The sequence below is a fragment of the Suncus etruscus genome, chromosome 14, assembly GCF_024139225.1.
Source record: "Suncus etruscus isolate mSunEtr1 chromosome 14, mSunEtr1.pri.cur, whole genome shotgun sequence".
In the NCBI taxonomy this organism is placed as follows: Eukaryota; Metazoa; Chordata; class Mammalia; order Eulipotyphla; family Soricidae; genus Suncus; species Suncus etruscus.
In genome coordinates, this window is record NC_064861.1 from 69,059,969 (window position 1) to 69,070,901 (window position 10,933).

A 10,933-nucleotide genomic window follows, 5' to 3' on the forward strand; every position below is an offset into this window, starting at 1 on the left:
CTTCCGAAAATCTTACAGGATCCACAGTACTACAATCTACAGTAATCCAGGAGAGTAATCCACTAATCCAGGGAGAGAGAGGATATGTGGAAAAGACCTAATATGATTGACTTGTTTCAAAATTTTGCTGTGGAAATTTACTAAGATGTCACTATAATTAGCATTTAGTATAAAATACACCCTCAAAGGCGTAGCTCAGAATCAGATGCATGGAACCTTGAAAAGGGCTTATACGCTAGAAATGTTCTTTTTAGACAAATGTAAATTTTTGTTTGTATTTGAGTCATACTCAGCAGTACTCAGGTCTCATTCCTGGCTCTGTGTCCAGGGATCATTCCTGATGGGGCTTCAGGTACCATATAGGAGGCTGGGGATTCAATGTGGATCAACCAAACATGCAAGGCAAATGCTCTATCTGCTGCACTATATCTTCAGCCCTGGTGTGCGTGTGGTGTGTGTGTGTGTGTGTGTGTGTGTTTTCTTTTTTTGTTGTTCACTGTGGAAGTTAGCTGAAGTAGAATGTCATTGAAGTTTAGGACATGAAATCAAAGGCTTCTGGAGATAAGCTTGCTAATTAGACCTGGCTTCAGAAAAGCCTTGACTCTCTCTCAGATCAATATGAAATACTCTCCCATTGCACTGTTAGTATAAGGATTAATTTGTGCAACCTCATGCACACCCATAGCTAGTTCCTATTGTATAAAGATCATGATCTATCAGCCTAAACCCACGATAATGGGCTAATCTACAGAGATAATGCCTTCTAGGAACTGAAATATATATGTAAATGTAGTGCTATTTCAATGAATGAATGTCTTCCCCACACTGTGTTGAAAGGAATAAACTGTAGAAAGACTTCACAGATAACAGATGGCTCTAAGAATGCTAGTTGTATATGTGAATAAGGGTAATGTTGGTTCAATAAAATAATGTGCTTAACACACATGGCACTTGAAATGTAAAGATTTCTGCTACATGATGTTTCTACAAAGTGAAAATATAGAAAATATCTATGCAGACAAGCCTTTAGACTCTGAAAACTGGGGTTTTGGGGAAGAGAAAGCAGAGAGAAGGGACCTAGGGACAGTGTTGAGGAGATATTAGCACTTTGGTGTGGGCGTGTTGCTGTCGCATTGCCTGCTTAAAGCATAAAATTAATACTGTTGCATTGTTACTTTATTCTCAAAGATATATTTTAAGAAATTGTTGGTATATGCAAGTTAAAACATACCAAAAAAAGAAAAAAACAAAAATGTCATTTAATTAGGTAAACAGTATTATTAATTAAGAGCTTTTCCTTTTTGGGCTTTAAAAGCTAAATTATAGTTTGGGTGATATTGTCACAATACTGTTTTGGTTTATGGTATTAATGCACAGAATTTCTACACACTACTGCCACCAAATTGCCCATTACCTTCTATCCCTGTCCGCATTTCACCGTTAGTGTTGATTTCCCTCATCCCCACACAATTTGAGATGAAGAGTTAAGGTGTTGGGGCATATGTTTACTTCACATTATCATCGGCAACAAGCCCTTGACCCTCCACCTCTATCCTTGGGTTACTTTCTAACTGTCTCATCATTTTCTGCATTCCCTCTCTGGTTAGTTGAAGAGACAAATTATTAAGTAAAAGAGCAGTAAAACATGTTGTATTAATTTTATGTGTTTTGGACAGCTAACCCTTTAGGATAGAGATAACATCTTCCAATAATGGTTTTGTTTCTGAATGTTGAAATGAAACTTCCTACATCAGGAAATACATGCCCTTAAATCAAGTGACACGTGCATTTCCCCCTCATTATTAATTTCTGAAGTGGTGACTTCAATATTCAATAAATGCATAACAAGATACGACACTCCACTGGGGAAAAAACAATTCCATCCTTGATTGGTGGATAAACACTTTAGCGAGAGATCGTTTGATAGTTTCTGCCTTAAACGATTTGGTCTCCCAAGACAGAGGTATTTTTCCAGAGCCAGCCCTTGCACCGTGTCATTGTAATGACACCGTAAAACAGTTCTTTTTATACTTTGCAATAAAACAGTGTGACATCTTAAATCTGAGTTGCTTTACTTTTTAAAGGGCGAAGGATGCATGATTTCTTCCCATCTGCCTCCTTCCAGCCTGGCAATCATCAGATACAAAAGAAGGAAGCTCAGGGGAAACACACTGTCACTCTATAAATAAGATGGAGGGGTCATTGTTCACAATCTGAGAAGATAAGAAGACAAGGTGACAATAACCTAGAATTATTCAAAGGAGTGTAGGTTTTGCAGTAGGGAAAGATGACACCATGGAAGATGCTCCCAGCCAAGCACACTGGGTGGAAGTAGTTATCAGTAATCAGAGATTAGGAAAGTTTGGATTAGCCCTTGGGAGTTCACAAAGTGAACTGTGCCTTTGGTGGATGGATGGTTGGATGGAGGGATGTATGCAGGGATGAAGGGAGGGAAAGAGGAAGGGAAAGAGGGAGGGAAAAAGGAAGGGAAAGGATGAGAAAGAGAGAGGGAGGGAGGGAGGGAAAAAGAAAGGGAGGGATGGAGAAAGAGTGGGAGGGAGGGAGTTGGGAAGGGAACTCAGCCAGTAAAATGGTCCCTGGTAGTTTGCTATGTTCCATGAGAACAAGGTTTTAATATAATAATTCCCCATTTCTCTTTAAAGCTTTAATTTCAATAAACAGATACCAACAGATACTAAGAAACAAGAAGTGCCCCTTATTCCAGGTTCATGTCCCCCTTTCCCAGAGAAAGCACAACCAAATGAATCAGCACCAAACAACTCAAGATTGGAGAAATTTAAGATTGCCATTGCCACCATGTGTTCTGATAAAAGAGCTATGACTGCGTTGTGCTGCGGTAGATCCGTCTTGGCTCTGAGTCAGCATTGCCAAAATCTAACTCAGGAGTGGGATCCAGCTTAGAGGAAGTGTTTGAAGGAATTATTTATTTTAATCAGAGAAAATTCATGGTTTCCCAATACTGTGTCCTGTCTTAAAGACCAGGTTAAGGATTCATGTAGATGCTTGAACAGTTATAGTGCACTATCTTAGCAGTGTTCAGGCTTCTAGAACAAAATGCTGTAGTCTGGGTAACTGATAAATGCAGAAATGTGTTTCTATATTTTAGAACTGTGATTCTGGAGACTGGATGTCCCATGCCAGAGTGCTGTGTGGGAACCCTCTTTTTTGATCACTAGCTTCTTGCATTTTCATATGGCGAAAGAAACTTGAGAGCTTAGTGGAGTCTCTTTTATAAAAAGGCACGAATTCATTTTATTTAAACACTATGGTAGCAAGAATGTTAATAATACAGTTTTTTTTCCTTCACAGATAATTTTATGTTTATGAGTGAGTTTCAGTCATACAATGTCTAACACCCTTTATCATGATAGAGTCTGGAGTTGAAGGACCAGACCACACAATTAAAATAAAGCAAAGCAAAGCAAAGCTTTATTCTATCTATCAACAAGCTATAAACTGACTAATCAGGGTCACTTCCCACAGGAGGCTACCCCACCACCAGGAGGGGTCACAAGCCAGTTATATAGGACTAGAAGCAGGAGGTCTCGACCTTTAAGTTGATTGGCTGTTGTCTAGGGTGTTTCTAGGGTGTTTCATCATGTCCTTTTATGGCTAGATGTCTAGGGCAGTATATTGTGGTTTATAGGGTCTTGGTTACATCATTATTGTTGGGATAGCAACTTAGTCCTTAAATGGAACTTAGTCTTGTTAGCCTTAAATGGAAACTTAACATTGGCTTGACAAAATGGAGTCCCTTCTGCTTTAGGCTTCACAGTGCAGTTTCCTCCTGCCCTTCCCCTGTCTGCCTCTAGAGCAGACTCCCCCTATTCCTTTTAGACACTGGTATGCAATATTGCTACTAAAAGGGTATTATGCATATCACTTTACTTTCTTTTAGCACCCAGTTCTTGCCCAGAAGGATCATTTTCATCTCTCACTGTCATAGTGGTCCCTATCTCTATCTTAACTGCACTGTTCCACTATGCGTGACAAGCTTTCTATCATGGACTGGTCCTCCTGGCTCTTGACTTTATTGTCTCTGGATATTATTACCATTCTATCTTTTAAAAAAATTCTACAGTGAGGGCCATCATTCTCTGTCTACCCCTTTTTCTCTGTCTAAAAAGGCTCTAATTGTTTCTTAAGGGCATCACCCCAGGATTTAAGCACTGCCCCCAAAACCTCCTTTACATGGGGCATTAGGAGTTCAACCTATGAGTCAGGCAGTGGCTGTCTTCTAATGCTAGGACCAATGTTCCCTTATGACTTGCTGAAGCTCATAATGAGAACCAGACAATTGATCTTTGCAGATAATCCACTGGCAAATGTCTTTCCTGCATTCATATTTGAGTTGATATTTCCAGAATTTTCTACTAGCAGTGACATTTTCCAAATATTGGTTCAATATCTTGATTGCTTTCCTCAGAGTCCTGTATACGTCCGTAAAACTTACTCTCACTCCCTTTAACCTGTATTTGCATAATGTAAACTGCAGTTGAGTTTCCTCCATGCATACTAATGGGAAGCCTTTTGGTTCTGGAATTCTGAAAATGCAGAACAGGTCTCCCTGTGTGCCCTCTTTGAAATCCCTAGTTCCTGGTCTAAGGAACAATCTTTCCTTAGAAATCTTGACTGATAGATAGCCATTTCATACAAAATGTATTTTACTGCCTTTCACATTATATATTATTTCCATTTGTATCACCAGGACAACTATTTAAAAGCCTGATGCCACTATGGGAAAGATAAGATTTCCTGAAATAGGAGTAAAGTAATAAGGCAGAAAATAAAATAGGTCAACTTACGGGAAAGATAGTTTGGGATTCTTACTGTAAAACTAGTGTGATCACTACCCAGCACTGCTTGGTATATCCCTGCTGGCTTCCAGCACCTTCAGACCTGAGCATCTTATTGCCTTCATTGGCATTGAACTTGGTTCATTCATTTATTCATTCATTCAATGCTTGGTTGGGTATTGCCTAGAATAGCCTTCTGAGCACTACTTTTAAGCCCTCCTCCTAAGAGCGTGCGCGTGCACACACACACACACACACACAACACACACACACACACAACACACACACACACACACACACACACGAGTTTCTTAGGAGTGAGAAAGAGTAAATTTTACTTTTAAAGAACCAGAACAACAGAAATTTTGGAAGAAGAATGTGGAACTAGCTGATTACACAATGTGTTTTTTATCAATAAGGTCTAATTGGGGACCAGAATGGTAGCACAGTGGGTAGGCAGTTTGCCTTATGTGCAGCCAACCTGGGTTCAATCCCTGGCATCCTAGAAGGTCCCCAGAGCCTGCCAGAAGTAATTCTTGTGTGTCAAGAATAAACTTTGGGGATCACTGGGTGTGGGCCCAGAACAACAACAACAACAACAACAACAACAACAACAACAACAAAATAGGTCTAATTGAGATGGTGAGATAGTATGTGGGTTCAGGCACATGTCTTGCATATGACCATCTCTCCTTAGTTTTTGTTTTGGTGCTGGGGAGTAGTCTCCAGTGGGTGGTCTGAGGCAGAGGTGCTATAAGGATTAAGAAGAAAATATAGGCCCAGAGTGATAGCATAGTGGTAAGGCATTTGCCTTGCACACTGCCGACCCAGTTCTGCCGACCCACACTGCCATTGTGGGTTTGATCGGTGGGATCCATATGGTGCCTCGAGCCTGCAGGAGCCAAGAGTAATCACTAAACTGAGTTTAGGAAACAAACAAAGACATGAGAGAGAAAAGTGTGGGGTCAGGTGGCTCATAGCCTTGTGGACTGAGAGCCCTGATTCTCCATCAAATTTCTTATTGGAAGAGCAAGGGAAATTCTTATGAACATTTGCCTCTCTAGCTAACCTAACCAGGCTAAGATTTTCCTTTTTTCGTTTTTTTAGGGGTTTTGGGGGAGAGTATATCTGGCAATAGTCAGGATTTACTGCTGGCTCTGTGCTCAGGGATCACTCCTGGAGGGCTAGGAGGACCATATAGGTTGCCAGGGAGTGTACCTGAGTCAGTTATGTACAAGGCAAATACAGCCTTATCTTCTCATGCCTACCAATTGCTCAGGCCCCAGGCTAAGCTTTTATGTTAACAGTTGCTTTGTGAAAGATGGGCAAAGGAGCTGCATGAAGGAGGTGAAACAGTCTCCAAATTAGGTTTATCTCAAGGGATTTGTCTCTAGGAGAAGTAGAGCAGATAAAATGATTACAGGACCCCCACTGATGTAGCTTTCCACATCCGGTGCTGGCTTTCTCAGAAATAAAGGTCCCATATACCCATAAGCCCTTCTCAGTCTGTCTGTCTTAATCCTTTTAAACTAATTTTTTTTATCTCTTCCCAACATTTTGGGACAAGTATTTTTTTCTTCCACACCTGGCAGTGCTCAGGGCTTACTTCTGACTGTGCTCAGGGCTCATTTCTAGTTAAGCTTGGGGGGACCCTCTGGGTTACCATTAACCCAAGTTAGTGTCATGCAAGGTAAGCCACCTACCTGCTATACTATCAGCCTCTCTCTCTCTCTCTCTCTCTCTCTCTCTCTCTCTCTCTCTCTCTCTCACACACACACACACACACACACTCTCTCTTTAAAGAAATATTATTCTTTTGAGAAATCTGATTCATGAATTAAAAAAATAGCATTTTGAGATGGCATTAGAGCATGAGTTTGTGATATTTTTAGAGAAGGAAGATGAATAGAAATGTACTCAAAAGAAATGTTCTGAGCACACCAACTGTATTGCTTCAATGCAACCAAAGGCACATTCTATTCCACAGAATATATTGTATACATTGCACGGCTTTCAATCGTTGTGATTGTTTAAATGTGTGCTTTTTGTTTTCTCTCAAAGTAAAATCTTTGCAAGCATTTTTTCCCCCCTATGGAACTATGTACCATATCTTTCTACTATTTCTAGTTGAACAACAGTTTCTTGAAAAGCAGCCATTTAAATTAAGGTGCAGAGGGTTCCAGAGTTATTTCTTATTTTCCTCTTGATATTAATAGCCCTACCCCTTGGGAGAAAATCTGGGCCTCATGAGCATTGTGCTTCATCAAGCAGCAAAAGGGAAAAAAGGCACCCCCCCCAAGAATATAGATAGCCTATAAAGATCACTTCAGTCAAATTTTATGAAGCTTTAAATAAATGGGTTTTATGGTTATTCTTGCAAAACTTCTTTTTGAGTTAACTTGCACCGAAAAGTGATGCTTTTCCTTTTTTGTCACTTTGAGTTCTCTTAGCTCACAAACTACTCCCTGGGGATAAGTGAGTCGGATGGAGACATAAGATAACTGTAAGTTAATGGGACCCCGATGGCCTTTAAAAGTTAATGCTGCTAAAGCAATTAATGAAGCTTCTAAAGTAAGGGATGTAAGCCTGAGGATAATTTATGCATTGGGATGATCTGGCTCATTATTGGCATTATTTAACATTCCCCAGATAGTTAAGGAGATCGTGGTTATATAGCCAAAAAAAGAAGGACAAGAAAATATTTTTCACTTCCAAAGACAGGAAAATACTCTTCAAATTAGGAGAATAAAAGAGATCTATACATGGAACACAACTATTAGGAGGGAAAGCATGGTGCTTCTTTACAAGAAAGCAGCTAGTAAGTACAGAGTTGAAAGAACATTATGGTTCTAAAATTATGTTTGCAATTCTGGATAAAATAATGGGTCTAAAGGCAATAGCCATTTGGAATCCTAAAATTCTAAAATCAGAGGCAAGCTTGATTTGGAAGTCTACAGCGAGGACAGGCCAATATCACTCATGCCACTAATAAATCTTAACATAAAAAATAGGTTTATGAGATCTCAATGATGTTGACATTTAGGAAACAAAACACTCCTGAAGTCTGTTTGTGAAGTGGGAGATGAGTCTAATGGCTGGAGTGCATGATCATGATGGATCATTCCCCATCCCCTCTTGGTATGGCCCCAAACCAAACCAAACCAAAATAAGTGAGAAAAAAGAATAATCATGAAAATTCTTGATGGGGCCAAAGTGATAGCACCACAGGTAAGATGCTGACCTTGCATGAGGTAAACCTGGGTTCAATCCCAACAACTCATATGGTTCCCCTTCCCCAATGCCCTTTTACCTAAACTTTCTTTTGTGATATTAATCCCACCTGTATGATAAGACCTGCAGGCTGTTTAAAATAAAAGAAGACGAAACTTACCTGGCAGGGGAGATACCATGATCACGAAGGTGGTTTCTCCAGGGCGAGGCTTATCCATTGCACTCCGGATGTGCTGACCCCTGCGATTTCCCCAAATGTGGGAAACTCGACTGCATAATTTGTGGTAGTGGGGGACTGCGTTCGCGTTCTCCCCTGATTAAAAAAAAAAAAGGAAAAGAAAAGAAAAGAAGACACATAGGATAAAGATCACAGGAAACAAAACAAAACAAAACATGGCTTAGGAGCACAGGCCAGAGAGAGCTTGGCAAAGAAAGCAGATGACAGAAAGACTCGTGGCAGAGAAAAAGCCATGAGAAATAAAGCTGACTTCAATGAATATTTTTTCTGACTGCTGTGTATTATTTCTACGACACTACCCTGCATCATCAGACCCATCCACTTGAGGGGTTAGAAAGATGGTACCTGGGGCAGCCTCACCCAACACGTGGATTTTATAATTTATATTTTTTATGTTTATTCTACACCCAAGCACTCCAGAAAGTGATACCTAAGTGAAGAGTCAAGAGTAAATCCCAAGCACAGCTGAGTGTATCCCCATTTCTTTAAAATAGAAAACACTTGAGCTGTTTCTGTTAAGATTTCTGAGATTGACCTGCCAGTTTTTATAGGAAGTACAGGGGTAGAGGAAAGTTAATCTACACATCATAAAGGAATTAGGTAAGTGTAGAATGTGGGACATTTGGCAATTCTTACCAATGGAGTGAATAAAATGTGAGATTTGGGGGCTGGAGAGAGTACTGTGGGTAGGGTGCTTGCTTTGCAGGTGGCTGACCTGGGTTCTATCCCTAGCATCCCATAGGCTTCCTCCAGTCTTCTAGGAGAGATTGCTGTTTGCAGAGCCAGGAGTCACCCAGAGCATAGCTAGGTATGGCCCTCCAAACAAACAAAAAATGTGAGACTTATCCTGGGAGATGTTTCAAAGATTTAACTTTATTTTACATTCTGGAGCCTTTAATTTGATCTGTGACACTGCACTGTCCTCAATGCTGCTGGTGTAGGGAACCCTGAGCACTGAATTGAGAGTAGCCACCAAGTATACTACTGGTTATGACCTAAATCAAAGCAGTAAACAAACAAACATGAAAATCTCTTGCTCACTCGCTAAGAAAAATGTCTGCCACAGAGACAGCAGGGAAATGGGAGTGTGGGAGAGAAACTGGGGACACCTGGCAGTACTCAGCGACAACTACTGACTGCTCAGGGATCACTCATGAAGGTGCTCAGGGAGCCATTTGCAGTGTCAGAAATTGAACCTGGGTCAACCTCATACAAGTTCCCTAGCTCCTTCATTTTCTCCCTCCACATGGGCTTTTTATTTGTTTTTTTTTTTTTTTGGTTTTTGGGCCACACCCGTTTGACGCTCAGGGGTTACTCCTGGCTATGTGCTCAGAAATCGCCCCTGGCTTGGGGGGACCATATGGGACGCCGGGGATCGAACCGCGGTCCTTCCTTGGCTAGCGCTTGCAAGGCAGACACCTTACCTCCAGCGCCACCTACCCGGCCCCGGCTTTTTATTTGTAATAATTCTGAGAAAAAATTTACCTTTATCCAATATTATTTTCCACCTTTTTATGTCAGTAAATTGTAATGACAAAGGACCATATCTATTAGATTTTGAAAATATTTCTTCTTATGTCATTAAACTGTTGTCGACAAATGATTTCACCATACTTTAGTTTATTTCAAACAGCTATACAAAGCGCATTTTTAGACAATTTTATTATATGTCAATGTATCTAATAATGTGCCTTAAAAATCTAGGAAATGGTGGCACTAAATAATATTTACAGATGACTACCATAGGGGACTAGAGTGTAGTACACAGGGTAGGGAGCTTGCCATGCATGTGGTCCATCTGGGTTCTATTTCCTGCATCCCATAGGGTTCCCTGAGCCCTTCCAGGAGTTACCTTTGAGTGCAGAGCCAGAAATAACCCCTGGGCATCACTGGGTGTGGCCTCCAAACAAGAAAATACAAAAGGTCAGCACCTTGAATTGGAATAATACAAACAAAAGTGTTTTCCTGAGCAGAGTATCTTTTATGTAATACAAATATTTAACCCTGCATCTTTCTCCCAGTTCCTTCTCAGTATCTAATCACCCCTCACTTCCTTTTCTCTGTCTTTTAGACACACAAAATGTAATCTTTGGATGATCAAGACAGAGTTCATGGTATTTTGTGTTTTTCCTGTTCATATTTATACATGTATTTCTCAATTCACTCTGTAAATAGATATAGATATGATGCATTCAATTTTATTTTGGTAAATACAATTGCTTGAGATCCATCCTCAACATATTTTAACCTGTATTATGGACTGTTGTTGAGTGTAAACACAGCGTTGTCATGACAGATCTCTAGAATTTAGTCAAATCCTCCAGGTCAGTTAATTCTTCTCTCCTGGTGATATTGGAAAATCTTACTGCCTGTTCTCTCTGATTCTTGTTCTTGTATATACTCAAAAGCCAGCATTTCTCATCTGGGGCCATTTGGCTCCCTCTGAATCCCCAGTATATCCCAAAAGACCACAAGTGAAAATTGTATAAATGGGAGAGTATACAGCATGAAACTAGAGGGCCAATCGGTAGAATGTGAGGGACACAAAAAGGAAAGGAGATTAGATGAACCGGTCCAGAGAAGGTTAAGTGAGAAACACAACTTTAAAGCACAGTGTGTGTGCCTTAATTCATGACATCTCTCCAGG

At 40.4% G+C, this 10,933-nt stretch overlaps 1 non-coding gene across 1 annotated transcript; it reads left to right on the plus strand.

Annotated features, from left to right (window-relative positions):
• The first annotated feature begins 8,200 nt into the window (after nt 1-8,200).
• LOC126029175 (U1 spliceosomal RNA) lies at nt 8,201-8,364 on the plus strand. The gene has a single exon (XR_007502826.1). It is a non-coding gene; the product is annotated as a U1 spliceosomal RNA (small nuclear RNA).
• The last annotated feature ends 2,569 nt before the right edge of the window (nt 8,365-10,933 follow it).